Raw genomic sequence first — 18,083 nt, forward strand, 5'->3', positions numbered from 1 at the left:
TGCCCAGCCAGCTCCTTCCAAGCAGTGTGGGGCCACTGCCCGGGACAATCCAGAGTGGCAGTTCATGCACCGTGCCCTCGCAGGTGACCTTGACCATGGCGCTGCCCAGGCCAGTGATAAGCTCTTTGATGTACGTTCTCAGTTTCGTGTGGATGGGGTTCAGGGCTGGTCTGAATGCCTTGTTGCACCACAGTCTCTCAAACATCTTTTTACTCATGATGGTTTCGCTAGCGGCAGTGTCCAGTTCCATGGCTATGGGTAAGTCATTCTGTTGTAGGCATTAAGCACCTGCTGAATATATCAAAACACTAGGCATTAGGCACCTGCTAAATATATCTAAACTCATATAGGTTTAAAGTGGCCACATATAAAATGGCTGCCCAAGCATGATGGGAACTTAGTTAGTCAAGCAATGAACTATTGACTGAGGCTGACCAAGCAATGACCTAGTGAGGCCCACTACCGGGAATGCCTTGGATCATCCACTTGAGACAAGATAACTATAACGAACCATTGTAGTACCTGGTATGGAATGTCCTTAATCGAGGACTTTGCACAGCAAAGCCCCGAGGAACAGAGATAAGGGGAGGCCTACCTCACATAACGAGCCCGAGCTGACAAAAACCGAACATACAGCCCCTGAGGTATCAGGGGAATTCTACTGGGTTAAAGAAACCTATATGTAATCTATAATCATTATGATTGGATTGTGTCCAGCCAAAGTGGGCTGAGTAACTGTAATGAACTATTGTAAAATATATAAATATCGCTGAATTTCTTTGTTTGTCGGAGAGAGGTGCCTGGATCTAGACCAGAGGCTTCCTCCCCGCCGGCGTAATAAAAGGCCATTTTAGCATTGGAACTGATCCAGAGCGTCGAGTGATTCTTGCAGGAAAACATTCGCGCTAACAGTGGCGTCACGAACAGGATTTCCCGGAGTCGCTGGACGCCCTTGGAAAACCCGGATGAGTATAAAAAATGTTTAATTATGAAGGGTGTGGAAGGTGGAAGCCGGTTGATCGACACGAGGAGATGGTCTAATATCTCAAACGCCTAGCCTGAGCCCGAATTAAGAGGACTTTTGTCCACGATACGGCCAGGAACTAAGTAGGCGTGGGGAACACACTTAGACCGTGGGATCATGATATCGAGCGACACTTCCCGGACCCAGTAATGTGATTTGAAAATATACCCAGGAGACCAGGAGGTGCACAGCGACCAACGGAAACTAAACCTGTGAACAGGGTCGGACCAACAGACAAATTGGTGGTAGGTAGTCGTTAAGGAGGCGTGGGGCACTGCGGGAATTGCTTAAACGTGTTTTAAGAATTGTATAAGTTTGTGTAACAGCAGAACTTGTGACCTGACAGTAGCCAGGAGACGGCCTACTACAAGTTACGCTAGGTAGAAAGCGGACCTCTGAGAGTAGATTCCTAACGGTTTTAGTCCTACCCAGGAATGGCCAATAAAGCAAGTAACCTCGAGTGGGGACCAGAAGGGTCCCTTCCCCGCCACCTGGCGGAAAAACAAAAGAAACTAATTGAGAAGATGATTAAGTCAGGATGGGACCCCCAGGACCCCCAGCAAATCAGCGGGAATGGTGGGAGAAGGAAAAGAAAGATAAAAATGAAAAGGCTGTGGTCCTGATACTGCGAGCCCATGTAAAATTAACAGAGGAAGTAAATCAATATGTAAGAAATTTAAAAAAAAACCTGATAGTGATTATCTTAAGTGAAATATGGATCCAAGAATAGAGCCAGCTCAACAATAAACTTTGTTAAATGAAAAGAGACTTTTGTGAATGTCTGTCTAGGAATAAGATAAAGAACAGAGAAGGGAAACTGTAATGCCTTTAAAAAAAAAAGAAGCCTGTGTGGGTGTGTCGAGGCTGCAGGCCGGGGAAGTACACTCCCATTTTCCTTTGTGTAAAACCTTGACGCAAAAGCTTCTAGCTCAGTAAAAAAAAAAGAGTTACAAAATTTGAATTGGGATTTTGAGATATTAAGAGAAGGCACAGCAAAATACTGAGATGGATTCAACTAAAAAATGTTTTAATATGAACAACTACATGAACTATGGAGTCTTGTTTAATTTAACGGATGGAATGTGCATCCCAGCGACTAAGGATTGGAGCAAGGACAGGACTTAGTTTAATGCATGGTTACAAGTGAATCCTAATAAGAACCGGGGATGTGTGCAGTGCTCCATGGGCATAAGGAGCAGCTGCATTAAACGGAGGGATGCCAAAGGGCCCGATGAATGTACCTTCAGCATAATTTGTGCGCCTCCGGGGCAGTCCCAGCAATCAGTCATCTGCAAAAAGGGAGTGGGCTGTGGGTACTACGAGGAGGTGGGGGCGGCTGCAATATCACTGTATGTGTGCTTCTCCCCTTCGCCGACGTCACGCCCCGTACGAACCACTACATTGCCCGAGGAACTGCCTTGTCCAATAAATACCAAGGGGCCAGAAAATGGGATCGTAATGTACAACGAAGGAGAATTATTGTATGATAATGTTAAGCATGAAATTGTGCCTGTCCTGATCAATATTTCAGACATCCAGATGCCGGAATACTGTACAGAACACTCAAGGAAAATGTACAATGCATTAAGTAGAGTTGTAATGCAGCAGGCTGCCGATGCAATGGGTGCCAGTAGATTTCAAGGACAGGGGTCAGCCCCCAGGATAAAGAGGGGAATAGTTAATGATGTTGCTACCGGCTTCAATACAGGAACCTCCGTAATAAACTCGATAGACATACAAGGGTTAAATGAGAGGGTGGAATAGCTTAGAGGGGTGATGAAGGGGTTATTAGAAAGGGTGGAGCAAAACCAGGAAGACCAAGCCAACCTAGGAAAGGAGGGTGCCGAAATCCAGTTGGATGGCATCTCAGTCCTGGAAGATCACGCCAAAACCCTCAATCACCTCATTGATAGAGAAAAAGAAGATACAGGAAAGCAAAGAAGGGGCAACTCTGTCACGCTTATGGTCTGTGGATGGTGGGACAGATCCGCCACAATCTCGACCAGATCCAACGCGGGGAAGTACCCAATTGGATAGACAATTCACATTTAGCTCAGTTGGCTAACCAGAGGGGGACACTGGATAACTGTATTCTGAAGGGACTGACCCGAGTATACCCAGCAATTCCAGATTGCCAGATGGGTAGGAATACTGGGATAGGGATAGTCCTGATGATCCCTATAGCCACGCTGGACTCAGGGCTGTTCCCCCTGTACCAATTAGAGAGTATCGGAGTAATACGGAAAAATGTCTCCATACGTTACTATCTGACCACCACCTCCGCCGTTCGTCGAAACAACATACTTACCGGGATTTCCCTAACAGAATGCAAGCAAAGGGGAAAGATCACAGTATGTCCTCATCCGGTGGGCCGAGGGGAGCTAGACAAGTGCTGGTTTAACCAAACCGACGGATATGTACTAGAAATAGTGCCCGCACATAAGCACTTCGCGAGGGCAGGCTACGGAGGGAAGGGAAGGTACTGCGTTTCTACTACCGAGGGTTCATACCAGTATAATGACCTGCAGTGCCCAATACCACAGCCGAACTTTTGTTTTGCGCCGCTACGACCTGTCACGATCGGGCAAGCGCATATCACCCAGGTTAGGCGCCGGAAGTCCGAAGTTATTGATGTAACCGATCAGCTCAGGATTATGACGAGCCAGATCAGGTCCCTAACCCACATCTAACCGAAGTATTACGAGAATTGAGACTCAGGGTGGGTCAATCTGTAAAGCTCTACCACCAACTGCAAACTAAAATCAAAGTACTGGAAGAAGATATCGATGTAGACTTACAAGGTCAGAGTTGGTGGAGAAAGGTCTGGGACTGGGGAATAAATGTGAACATCCATCCTTAGATTCGAATAATTTCACACATTCTGGTCGGGATACAATTGATCTTAGCAATAACATGGGGCATAATGGCCTGCCAGGCATGCAGGCACCACGCACAACGAAGAGGGACCCATGACCGGTCCCCGGATACTAAACAAGCCTGTCTAATAAAGGGGAAGGAGGATTTGGCCTTTGTCAATTTGATTTAAGCAACCGGGACTCCTGAAACCACGTGACTGGCCAGCACGTTGAGGCAGGGAGTACCGGGCCGTGCACAAAATCTAATAAAGATAGGGCGGTTGGTTAAAGGGGGGCTAGGACTAGTCCCTTTACCAAAATGGGGGAATTGTTGTAGGCATTAGGCAATTGCTGAATATATCAAAACACTAGGCATTAGGCACCTGCTAAATATATCTAAACTCATATAGGTTTAAAGTGGCCACATATAAAATGGCTGCCCAAGCATTATGGGAACTCAGTTAGTCAAGCAATGAACTATTGACTGAGGCTGACCGAGCAATGACCTAGTGAGGCCCACTACCGGGAATGCCTTGGATCATCCACTTGAGACAAGATAACTATAACGAACTATTGTAGTACCTGGTATGGAATGTCCTTAATCGAGGACTTCGCACAGCAAAGCCCCAAGGAACAGAGATAAGGGGAGACCTACCTCACATAACGAGGTCATTAATCAGCCCGAGCTGACAAAAACCAAATATACAGCCTCTGAGGTATCAGGGGAATTCTACTGGGTTAAAGAACCCTATATGTAATCTATAATCGTTATGATTGGATTGTGTCCAGTCGAAGTGGGCTGAGTAACTGTAATGAACTATTGTAAAACATATAAATATCGATGAATTTCTTTGTTCGTCGGAGAGAAGTGCCTGGATCCAGTCCTGAGGCTTCCTCCCCGCCGGCGTAATAAAAGGCCGTTTTGGCGTTGGAACCGACCCAGAGTGTCGAGTGATTCTTGCAGGAAAACAATCGCGCTAACACATTCAATTTTACATTTAGGTGGATCTTTTCATCGAAAATGTGTGCACCCCGTGTACTTCAGCATCTGCCTCCTCTCTCTGAGGCTCAAAATTGCTTTGATCCACCATGGACCGATCTTCCTCTGCCACGCGGCGGTTAGCAGGTTTTGCAGAGCTTGCAGCTCATTTGTGAGCTCGTTGGAGGTGCCCCATTGTTCCACAGCTCTTGCAAACATACCCTTTGAAGCGGCATGAATAGGCTGAATGGAAGCCTCCACAACACCAACAAGGTGTGAATTGCCTTGCATTCATCCTTTGTTGGGGACTCTGAGTCATCTGGGTCACCTGAGGCCTGCTGGCAGTTGCAGTCTTGTGGGTTCTGCCCTGTACATTTCTGCTCGTAAACACAGCTCCAGTTAATTTATGAACATTGCTAGCACTTGTGTGCTGAGAGATTTGTTTGGTGTTATCACTGGTGGACATAAATGGCTGTGCTATGGCAATGGCCTTACTGAGGGTCGGTGTCTCTACAGTCAAAAGTTTTCATAGGATGGTCTCGTGGCCAATGCCCAGTACAAAAAAGTCTCTGAGCATTTGCTCCAGGTAACCATCAAACTCACATTGTCCTGCAAGTCGCCTTAGCTCGGCGACGTAGCTCGCCACTTCCTGACCTTCAGATCGCTGGCATGTGTAGAACCGATACCTCGCCATCAGCACGCTCTCCCTTGGGTTAAGATGCTCCCGAACCAGTGTACACAGCTCCTCATATGACTTATCTGTGGGTTTCACCGGAGCCAGAAGTTTCTTCATGAGGCTGTAGGTCGGTGCCCCGCAGACTGTGAGGAGGACCGCTGTCCGTTTTGCAGCGCTTCCTTCTCCGTCCAGCTCATTGGCTACAAAGTACTGATCTAGCCGTTCGACATAGGCTTCCCAGTCCTCACCCTCCGAGAACTTCTTCAGGATGCCCACAGTTTGCTGCATCTTTGCGTTGGATTCGTATTCTCATCGCCAGTTATTGTGTTCCTAACACAGATAAGGCTGCACACAGGGAGGTTAAAGTAACAGTGACCTCAGTCTTTAATAAGACACTCCAGAGTGAGGAACAGGCCTTAGGGACCGGCTCATATACAGTGCTCCCAAGGGATGCTGGGATCCCTTGGGACGTCAGGGGATGAGCTCCCTGGTGGCGGAATTTGGGAGTGCATGCTTTACAGATACACAACAATGATGATGAAATTCTTCATCCTCAAGTACCTGCCAACTCCCTTTTTAATTATGGAATCAGCTTCCACCACCTTTTCAGGGAGAGCATTCCAGATCTTGACAACTCTCTGAATGAAATAATTTCTCTTCATCTCCCCTCTCGATCTTTTGCCAATCATTTCAAATCAGTTATCGACCCATTCACCAGAGGGAGCAGTTTTTCCCTATTTACTCTCTCAAAACCTCTCATCATCTTGAAAATCTCTATTAGGTCACGTCTTCACCTTCTCTGTTCCAAGGAGAACAATCCTAACTTTTTCAACCTCTCCTCATAAGTGAAGCCCCTCATCTCTGGTAAGATCCTGGTAAACCTCCTCTGTATCCTCGCTAAGGCCTTTACATCTTTCCTGAAGTGTGCTGCCAGAATTGTCTACAATACTCCAGCTGAGGCCGAACCAGTGATTTATAAAGTTTTAGCATGATCTCTTTGCTTTTATATTTTATCCCTCTATTTATAAACCCAAGTAACATATATTTTTTTTTAACCACCTTATCAACTTGCCGTGCCACCTTTAAGGATTTGTGTATATGGACACCAAGGTCTCTTCAGCTCATCTACACTTTTCAAAATCATGCCGTTTATAGTACACTGTCTTTCCATATTAGCCCTCCCAAAGTATATAGTTTCACATTTCTCCTCATTGAACTCTATCTGCCGTGCTTCTCCCCTTTTTACCATCCTATCTATGTCACCCTGAAGTCTATAACTATCTTCACCATTAACTACTTCTTTGCCACATTTCGTATTATCTGCAAACTTTATAATGCTGCTCCCTGCACCCAAGTTTATAAAAATTGAAAAGAGTAATGGACCCAAAACGAACCCTTGGGGACCACCACGGCAAACCCCCTCCCAGTCTGAAAAACAGATATCCACCACCACCCTTTGCTTCCTGTCACTGAGTCAATTTTGTATCCATACCACCAATTTCCTTTTAATTCCATGGGCTTCCATCTTCTTAATAAGCCTCCTATGTGGCACTTTGTTGAATGCCTTCCGAAAGTCCACATATACAACATCTACTGCACTACCTTAAAGAACCTTCTCTATTACCTCATTAAAGAATTCAATCAAGTTAGTCAGACACGATTTGCCTTTAACAAATCCATGCTGTCTCTCCTTGATTAATCCATGCCTTTCCAAATGTTGCTACATAACTTCAAAATTCTGTGAAACACTTTGGATCATCCTGAGGATGTGAAAGTTGCTAAATTAATGCAGGTTATTTCTATATTTTAGGTAGATGCAACTTTAAATTACATGCCACAATTATTGGATTAAACCCAAGGTCTGCTCTGTTTCCAAGTCTCTGATTAGGTTTCACTTCTCATATATGTAAAACTATTCACATCATCTAATTCTAAGTTCTCAAATTATGTTGTTGTCTCAACAGCAGTTTGTTCCCGCATGACCTTGTTGATGATGAATTTAATCTATTTTGCTATTACGTTTAATATATTAGTTCTTCCACATCTCATTCAATTTCCAGCGATCATCTGCATAGTCTAGATCATGTAGCCTTTGTCCATGATGAACTATCTGTATTTATATTAGTACTTCTTCACGTAATTCTAGTTAGTAGCAATTGTGAATAAGAACATTTCCTAAATGCTGTCATATACTATATTATACCTACTAAAATATAACAAATGTAATATTGTAATGTTGAATACATTTGTTGATTATAACATCATGCTTTACAATGCCAAATCTAGTGGGTTTGCAAACCTTTACCAGAAGGAGCATTCACTCAGTCCTTGATTGCAACTTCAGCATATTCTAAAATGTTCCATTTGACTGCAAGACCTCTATTGTTCTATATTATTGGAATCAATGTTCACTGTTGATTTCTGAACAGACCTATTAATGATTGTTTGAGAATGTATCTTTTAATTCCCTATTCAACTCATACACTGAAACTTTGTGAATAATGTATTGTCTGCAATTTATATTTCCCAACCAATTGTTACTTTTCTTAAATTGAAATGTTTGCCTTACTAACACATCTGGAGGAGCTCAAATAGTTGTCTGAAAATAGTTTACAAAATGTTGCATTAGTGAAGCTGCACGAAGCTTTGCATTCAATTGAATGTACACATAATCGGATGAATATATATTATTTGACCTGGACTTGGGTATACAGGACATAATTTCCAAGTTTACAAATGACACAAACCTCGGAAATGTAGTAAACAGTGAGGAGGCTAGTAACAAACTTCAGGAGGACATAGACAGACTGATGAAATGGGCAAACATATGGCAGATGAAATTTAATGTAGAGAACTGTAAAGTGATGCATTTTGGAAGGAAGAATGAGGAGAGGCAATATAAACCAACTGGTACAATTTTAAAGGGGATGCAGGAACAGAGAGACCTGGGGGTGTATGTACACAAATCTTTGAAGGTGGCAGGAAAAGTTGTTAAGGCTTTTAAAAAATATACGGGATGCTTGGCTTTATTAAAAAAAGGGAAGTTCTAATGGGGCGCTAAAGGGTTTTCACCCAGGTGCGGCAGCCAGAGCGCGTCCCCCCATGGAGTTGCCCATGGGGCAAAAAGTGGCTTCCACTGTGCACTGCGATTAGTGCACCGTGTGCATCGACCCTTTATCATCCCGCGCTGACCCCTTTGCGCCCCTCGGGGGAAATTGCCGCACAGAACATGAGGTCGACGTGGGACGATGCCATCGACAGCTTCTCGATGTGAGAGGCTGTGGTGGTAATGGCTGCCCGATCGCCCCTAAAGAGGCATGACGGCCACCACCATTTTTCTGTCGGATGCCGTTTCAGTCGGCCCGACAATGGCCGCTTGTGTGGCCATGCCGCCAACCTGCAGACCGGCTCCCCTCTTGGGTACCAGGCCGCTGGTGGCCTAGTGGCCGCCACTAAAGAGACTGCAGAATTCGCAGCAGCCCTCCCCTTTAAAAGAACGGGAGGGTCATTGTGATGCATGATATGGCACATCTACGTTGTGCACAGCTGGTACGCTGAACGCCACACGAGCACCTGCCGATTGCTTCATTATCGCAAGTTCCATCTGTGCTTTATGATTCTACGATGCTGTAATATTGTGTGGGAATAGGAACACTCTTTATGCCGGCCAATTAAAGACTGTACTGTGTGTCTGAGAAGAAATGAGCACAAATTGGAACTCGGTCATCTTTGTCAAGCCAGAGAGCTTTTCTCAGGGCTGGACAATCTGTTTTATGTGCCCCTACAGAAAGGAGAACAACATGAGAAGGGTCCTGTTCCTGCTCGCCCTGATAAGGATGAGCAGCGGTGGCCGAGGAGACGTGGAAGAATCCCTCATTTATGGGTGCTCAGGAGAGGGAGCACCGATCGGAATCATCGGGGGTGGCACCTCGGGCGTGGAGGAACTCGCCGTTTATTCCCACGAGGGGAGGTGGCCAGGGTGGCTGGGGTCTAACTCCACCCGCTACTCCAGCCAGAAAGGGTTTAACCATGGGGAGGCCTCCATTCCATGCCCCAGGATACGGGTCGTTGCTGCGCGGGTCAGTGTTACAGAGGGAAAATGGGTATGTTTGACTTGTAATGGAAAGATTCTGCTGGGTAGATGGTGGTGGCTCAGAAAGCTGAGCAAGGATGCAGGGGACCAGGAATCTGACTGGGAAAGACTCGGTAATGATCCGTACCGTACCATCACGGGGACATGGGGAGGAGTGAAGGTGTGTTGGAACAAGTGGTGGGAATCTGAACAGGGAATTTACGTTTTCATGTGGGGGTCAGAGGAGATCTTTCCCGCAGGCATATCGATAACCTTCGCCAGGCAGCGGCATGATGAGAGGGAAGGGATGGGGTGGGATTCTAGCCTACACGGGTGTGCGGTCCCACACTCCCCACTCCCAATTAACGCCACCGAACTAAGAGCACACATTAAGAAACCCCTGCCCACAACCCCGCCAATATGCACAGTAATAGAATGGTATCCTACCACCACCAAGGGAGCTGGGAACGGATTAGTATTGGTACCGACCAAAAAGGTGTTATACCAGGGGGTACACGATGCAGTAGCTTCAGTTATTTTAAACCTTACCGAGATACACTTACCTGCATGGTGCCCGAAGGAAACAGAGCTGCTGTACCAGGCCCTACTTAGAGAAATGTTCAAGAAATTTTACGAATTAGACTTTGGGAATGTAGACAAAGCAGATTTATACACACTACACGCTGGACACCATGGGCACAGAGAGATCTAGAATGGGAACCTTGAACAACATTTTTACTGCATAAAATACAGGGTCCTCTGTGATAAATAGTCTAGATGATATAGAACTGCAAACGCAGATAAATGGTTTAAAGAACCAACTGAGAAAGATCCTAAAAGAGGAAAACACAGTACTAGGCTCAGAGCTACACGAGGACCAGGCTATGACGGTCCATTTAAAAGAAATAGTGGCTGAGCTGGAAAAACATGCACAGACAGTGAATGCACTCATATGGGAGGATAGGAATGCTTCTGACCAGGCTGCACAGAACGAGGTGTGCGCACTGTATGGGGCATGGTTGTTGGGCAAGGGCCGCAACAACCTGGAGGATTTAAAACAAGGTTTACTCCCCTCCTGGGTCAGTAACAAGCACCTCGTAGCCCTCCACCCAAACAGTAATTCACTAAGCCCGTGCTAGCTCCGCCTAGCCTCTGAAGCCTAACCTGTCCCAGTAGATTGTGGGAAATCTAACCACACATCATGGGGATAGTACTAAGGATGCCAGTCATGTGTTGGACAGCCCGACCCGCACCGGTATACAGGGTGGAGAACATTGGACTCATTCAAGGAGGTGCAAACGTTCGTTTTGCAGCGGTCCCACCCTCTGTCATAAAGTGGGAGCACGCTATGACAGGTACTGACCTCTCCGGGTGCCGAAGCCGGGGTGCACACATAATACTGTGTCCCCAGCACTTGAATACCTATTCTAAATCACAGTGTGGGTTTAAAACTGCTGGTGCACAGCCTATCAACTGTACCATGGAGGTAATGGCACAAGACCATGTTCCTCCACAGGTAGCATACATAGGGGGTGGGACATAATGGGGCCAAGTTTCGGCCTGAGTTGCTCCTGTTTTTTTGGAGCAACTGGTTTAGAATGGAGTATCTTAGAAATTGCAATTCTCGGCATTTAGTTTGCTCCAGTTCTAGTCAGTTAGAACAGTTTCAGTTTGGAACAGATTTTTTTTTTCAAAAGGGGGCGTGTCTGGCCACTTACGCCCATTTTGAAAGTTTAGGCAGCGAAAACTTACTCCAAACTAACTTAGAATGGAGTAAGTGTAGATTTTTGTACGCTCAGAAAAACCTTGTCGACACTTAGAAAATCAGGCGTAGGTTACAAATCAGGCGTAGGGAATGGGGGGGGGGGGCGGTGGGTTAAAGGGAAGTTTACAAACATAAACACTTCAGTTTTACAAATAACGAGCCATCATCAATAATAAATGATAAAAACATCAATAAATCAACCAATAAATGAATCAAAAAAAATTAATAAGAAATAAAAAAAATTTAAAAAATCAATAAAGAAAACATTTTCTACTTACCGACTGCAGCACCGGGAGCTCTCCAACAGCGTGCTGGGATGTCACCCCCAGTGTGTCTCTGTCAGTATCTCTATCTCTCTGTCTATCTGTGTGTGTCTCTCATTCTCTGTCTGTCAGTATCTGTGTTTCTGACAGCGAGGGGAGGGTGGTGGAGGGAGAGAGGGGGGGCAGGGGGAAGGAGGGGGGAAGAGAGGGGGAGGGGAGGGAGGGAGAAGGGGGGAAGGAAAGGAGAGAGAGAGGGGGAGGGGAGGGAGGGAGAAGGGAATGGGGGGGAGAAGGGAGGGAGGGTCGGGTCGGGTCGGGTGGGGGAGGGAGGGAGGGTCAGGTCGGGGCGGGAAGGGGACGGAGGTCGGGTTGGGTCGGGTCGGGTCGGGAGGGGCGGGGAGGGAGGGAGGTCAGGTCGGGTCGGGTGGGGGAGGGAGGTCAGGTCGGGTTGGGGGGGCGGAGGGAGGGAGGAAGGTCGGGTCGGGTGGAGGAGGGAGGTCAGGTCAGGTCGGTTGGGGGAGGGAGGTCAGGTCGGGTCGGGGGGGTGGAGGGAGGGAGGGAGGTCGGGTCAGAGTGGGGGGGGAGGGAGATTAGGTCGGGTCGGGAGGGGTGGGGAGGGAGGTCAGGTCGCGGGGGGGGAAGCACGGGTTGGGTCAGGGAGGGGCGGGGGGGGCGGGGGTCGGGTCCGGTCCGGGGGCGGGGTGGGGTGGGGGCGGGAGTCGAGTCGGGTCGGGAGGAAGCAGGAGCTGGCCGTGGGAGGAGCCTTATGCACGCAGCCTCAGTGAGGCCATTCGGCCAGGGCTAGGGGCTGCGTGATTCGGGCCCCTCCCACACAGTTTTGGGTGCCTGGAGCTACTGCACATGCGCGCCCACTGTAGCGCACCTGTTTTCAGCGCAGGGACCTAGCTCCGCCCCCCACAGCTCGTGCTGCGCCGCGCCCAGCTCCAGAGGACCTGCAGGGAGCCGGAGAAGAGGAAAGTTTTTTTTAGGCGCACTTTGTGGCGCGAAAAATGGGCGTCCAGGTCGAGGCTGCGCCGTTCTAGGCGCGGCCTGAAACTTGGGCCCATTGTGTCACCACCAGTGCTGTCCATCTCACTGTGAAGGAAAACATCACAAACCTGCAGGATTATGTTGCACATTTGGCTATGCAATTCCCCCTCTACCCGAACATTTTACCGCTCTGCTAGCAGCTGTAGTAATCTCACAAAAGCATTTCTATACTCCAGAACAGAAAACCATTGAGGTAGGGAGAAAGTTTCTACAGATCACAATTCCGCCTTGGTGGAACATTTTCAGGAATATAGAAGTTCCTGCCGGGATCAGAATAGCTTCCCACATTTTGGATGTCTGTCAACTCGCGATTATTCTTTACTTATGGTGTCTCACTTGCCGAGTGAAATGCAGAGGCCGTCAGGTCAAGCACCAAAGGGTGCTGCACACTCCCTGGCCAAACTTGGGAATCACACAGGGAGGGGTGACACCATGTTACCATGTTTGATTTGTTTTAAGTTTACCTGCTGTAAAATGCCGAAATCGAGTGTTGTAATAATGTAACTTAAAAATGTGTTTGACTATGTACCTTTATCTTTACTGTAAAAATATAGTAATGGAGGGGTGTCGGACCCCCTCTATGCTGTAATAGAATTGTAATGACTGTATTTGCCTGTAAACTGCATTGCATTTCAAAGGGGAATGCACGTTAAAGTTTTAGCTAGGTAAATACAGGGAAGGTTGACTCTCGGGAAATCAGGAATTTTGCTCGCCTAGCATGATACTCAAGTGTGTAGAGTGTCACAGGGAGGACTGAAGGGTGCAAAATTTGTGGTAAACTCACCTCCGCCCCCCCAGTGTTTGGACTCATTGGAAAGGAAATTTAATTTGGAACTATCTACCAGAAAGTTTGAAATCCTAAAGTACACATGGAAGAAACTTGAATCGCATTGGGATTTTACGAGATAAATTTAGTCTGTGTGGGCAGGGCTAAAGAACTAAAGGATGGCTATCCTACAAAGAAACCAGTTTGAGTATTGAAGCTGTCTGGGGCATTGAAACTAAAGTAAATTGTCTGGAGAATTATGGATGCACAAAAGTCCTTCTCCACAGGAGACATTAACATAGCAACAATTAACCCAGAGATAGCTAACCATCAGCCTGAATCTGGAAAGCCATTTCAGCATATGCAAAGGCCCATTCAGCCCGCAGGAAAAAAAACCCAAGCACAAACAGACGTTGCAAATACCAAGCTAATATTTCCATCAAGAAACAGATTTAGAAGATCGACACACCCGAGACAAGTTAACATTTAAATGAGCCCACCAAAATATGACAAAGAAATACCAAGCCCGCCAAAAATTAAACAAAGAATCCGGGCTGATTTGGCGCGAAGATTAGAACAGCTCCAACAGTATAACTGGGCCCTGTTTTAACAAAGGGTATGCTACTGCCTCAGAAGACACTGCTAGGTATGCTTAGCAGAAGGTACGCACACAGCAGCTTAGCATCAAGAAGAGAAAGAGACCACTGCAGCAGTTGTAACTAACTTCTCCAGCCTCGAAATTGGAAAAGAAAGGAAGAACATCACCATCGCGGCAGCAACCGATCACAGCCAACGTGGTATCACCAAAAGCACCGCGATCGACCAACTTCAAAACAAAACTCCACAAGGAAGAAACCGAAGAATCGAAAGTTTCCACTCTACAATCTAAGGCCTGACTACCAACAGGTGAAAACATTACCTAAATTGACTTTAAACCTATTTCTAATGAAAGAAAATGGGTACTTAGCCCATAAGTCCAAAACGCGCCCTATCGCATCAGAGGACACCACCCAACTAAAGATTGCGCAGTAAGAAGTCTTCTCCGACGTTCGGCAGGATACAGCAAGCAGAACCTACAGAATCCAATGAACTCCGAAATCACAAACTACCGCCAACTGACCATAAAGGATTGGTAAGCATAGTCCCCATTTGCCCTGGAGTCTAATCTAGTCAGTGTTAGGCATTGGGAGGTGGAAGGTATATTATTCACTGTAACCCCTTTGAATGTGTGATGGACTGTTCTTTATTAGAGTAATTATAAATTTGACATTGTATTTTCTTGTCTTTAATAAAATCAAAGTTCTTTTGCACCAAACCAGTTGTCTCTTGCACTTTATCACATGCCCCAAATAAATCCAGAGTCTAGAACCCAAGGGAGTGGGAGCGATTCGAACTGCTCAGAAGGTCAGAGGTGAGCCTGACCCCCGAGACCACCCCTTACACTTATTTAAAAAACAAGAGGTTACAAGCAAGCTCACACAAGAATATTTATTACAAATAAGCATGCACAGAGCTACAACCCACATCTTATCCTTCCATGTACAGGCTACGAACCGCATTCTATATTCTAAGTAAGCACGCACAGGCTACAACCGGCACTAGAAATTCAAGCAATTATAAGCAAAATACATAAGTACTGACACAAGAGAGTGGTCAGTTTGGCAGTGACTTAGTACCTGACAACTGACCAAGTTGCCCGACTGCAGCCCCGAGTGTCTTTTAGCAGCACTTTTTATAACCCAAAACTTGGCAGCCCACCCACTGCTGCATGTCTCATGCTGTGTGGCTAATAGTCAGCAGTTGTTCTCTCTCTCTCTCCCCTTATCTGTTTTTACAGCTGGATACTTCACATCAGCAAATGTTCCTGTAATGGTTTAATAGTCTGTTCCTGCAAAACTCTCACGGTGTGCTGCTTCCTTATCTGTGAGAACAGTTTGCAACCATGAGCTGTTTTATGTTACATTTGTTTAGCAGAAAGTCCCTTGGCCTCTGAAGACATGCTGGTCAACTTTAAGTTTAGTCAAGTTACAGCGAGTTTTCACAGCGAAAGTCTGACAAAGTCAACTCATCACGTCTGTCATCTTTTAAAATTTACATTTTTAGATTAAATGAAATTCAATCCTGCAAAAATGCATTTCAAAAGTATAATCTGCAGCAGAAATGGTATGTCCTGAGGTGCTGGTTTATATGGCAGCCAGTCCAGAAGAGCTTTTCAGAGAAGCTGGCCTTGGCTGTTCCAAAATCTCTCTAAGGAACTGGGGGTCAGTATGAATAAAATATTACAGAGCTCTAGAATGACATGCAAAGTGCAACGCGAAAGGACACCAAGAGAGACTCGGATAAATTAACTGACTGCCTTGACATATATTGCACTGTAGTTCAGCCAATTAAATGCATCTTTTTTTCCGATATCTAAAACAAATGCTTGCAGGGGTTCATACTCAACTTGTTCTTTTTAATATGTATGGAATTGTGAAACGATATAATATTAGATGTTTGTATAATTGAACCTAATAATAATATACTTTAAGTAGGCAATTATAAATTATAATTTTCCTTATCGTGTCCAAATTAAGATGCAGCCGAGAGTTACAAGGCTCTGAAAACAGTCAACTTTTAATTGGCTTTTGAAATGCAATGCTTCATAAGGTTTTAAATTAATGTGTATAAATCACATATAAATCAAAGCCATAATGCAACATTTGTTGTCATCAAATTGTCAGTCCCATTTGGTGAAACCTCAGTACGGCTTGTATAAGGACTGCAAATGATAAATTGGTGCTGTAGCTAGTGCTGTTCTAAAGTTAAAGTTAAGATATGTTGAGCAAGAGTAAAGGGGGTGATTATGAGGCCTCCCACCCAGTGAAACCATGTGGTCACCCCCGGGTAAATGTGGTTGGATGAGTTATTGCCCCATTCCTATGTATTAAATGATGAGGTGAATGCCCCTTGCTTCCTTAGATGAACCAGAACTGAATCACCTTGTTCAATTTTCGATGCTTAGCTCCACATTGGTGCTGTGTATTAATCTGCAACGTTGTGGGTTCAAGATCCACTCCAGGGACTTGAGCACATAAATCTAGATTGACACTCCAGTGCAGTGCTGAGAGAGCACTGCACTGTCAGAGGTGCCGTCTTTTGGATGAGACATTAAACCGAGGCCCTGTCTGCCCTCTCAGGTGGCCGTAAAAGATCCCATGGCACTGTTTTGAAGAAGAGCAGGGTAGTTATCCCCGGTGTCCTGGGGCCAATATTTATCCCTCAATCAACATAATAAAAAAACAGATTATCTGGTCATTATCACGTTGCTGTTTGTGGGAATTTGCTGTGTGCAAATTGTCTGCCGTGTTTCCTATATTACAACAGTGACTACACTCCAAAAGTACTTCATTGGCTGCAAGCGCTTTGAGATGTCCAGTGGTCGTGAAAGGGGTTATATAAATGCAAGTCTTTCTTTTCTTTCTGATGCATTGTCTTTTAACCTGGTCTTCAAGCAGCTGTGTTGTAACCTTTGTACAGGTTGCTGCCATGTATTTACCTGACCCGAATGTTTCTTACTATTTTGGAACAGCTGCTAGTCAGGAACCCCACAGTGCTAATGTTGAAGAACAATGGGTACATTTTCATATGCTGTAAAGACAAAATTTACCTTAACAACTTTATTTACAGGTGATCCAAAGAAGGTCTGGATTATCTTATGTCACATTACAGCTACAGGTTAAGTTCTCAGCATACTACAATGCAATTTCTTCATAGAAATCATATATCTTACACTTCACAAAGTTAGACAAAGTTCAGAACCTCCTACATAAGAACATAAGAAATAGGAGCAAGAGTAGGCCATTTGGCAACTCGAGCCTGCTCCTCCATTCAATAAGATCATGGCTGATCTGATCATGGACTCAGCTCCACTTCTCTGCCCGCTCCCCATAACCCTTTACTGCCTTATCGCTCAAAAATGTTCCCTTCATCTCAGGAATCAACCTAGTGAACGTTCTCTGAACAGCCTCCAATGCAAGTATTTCCTTCCTTAAATACGGAGACCAAAACTGTGCGCAGTACTCTAGGTGTGGTCTCACCAATACCCTGTACAGTTGTAGCAGGACTTCTCTGCTTTTATACTCCATTCACCTTGCAATAAAGGCCAACATTCTATTTGCCTTCCTGATTACTTGCTGTACCTGCATACTAACATTTTGTGTTTCGTGTACAAGGATCTCCAGGTCCCTCTGTACCGCAGCATTTTGTAATTTTTCTTCATTTAAATAATAAATGATTTTATTATTTTTTTCTGCCAAAGTGGACAACCTTTCCTACATTATACTCCATCTGCCAATTTTTTGCCCACTCACTTAGCCTGTCTATATCCCTTTGCAGATTTTTTGTGTCCTCCTCACAACTTGTTTTCCCACCCATCTTTGTATCATCAGCAAACTTGGCTACATTACACTCGGTTCCTTCATCCAAATCATTAATATAGATTATAATAGTTGAGGCCCCAGCACTGATTCCTGTGGCACCCCACTAGTTACAGTTTGCCAACCTAAAAATTATTCATTTATCCCAACTCTCTGTTTTCTGTTAGTTAGCCAATCCTCTATCCATGCGAATATATTATTGTTGTGTACCTGTA

At 45.5% G+C, this 18,083-nt stretch overlaps 1 long non-coding RNA gene across 1 annotated transcript; it reads right to left on the reverse strand.

The window, feature by feature from the left end:
- Positions 1-272: 272 nt before the first annotated feature.
- Positions 273-15,169, reverse strand: LOC139248765 (uncharacterized). The gene is made up of 3 exons (XR_011591099.1): positions 15,139-15,169; positions 10,170-10,210; positions 273-291 (listed from the first exon to the last, which is right to left on the reverse strand). It is a non-coding gene; the product is annotated as an uncharacterized lncRNA (long non-coding RNA).
- Positions 15,170-18,083: the final 2,914 nt, after the last annotated feature.

The sequence above is a fragment of the Pristiophorus japonicus genome, chromosome 1 (genome assembly GCF_044704955.1).
Source record: "Pristiophorus japonicus isolate sPriJap1 chromosome 1, sPriJap1.hap1, whole genome shotgun sequence".
NCBI classification, from domain to species: Eukaryota; Metazoa; Chordata; class Chondrichthyes; family Pristiophoridae; genus Pristiophorus; species Pristiophorus japonicus.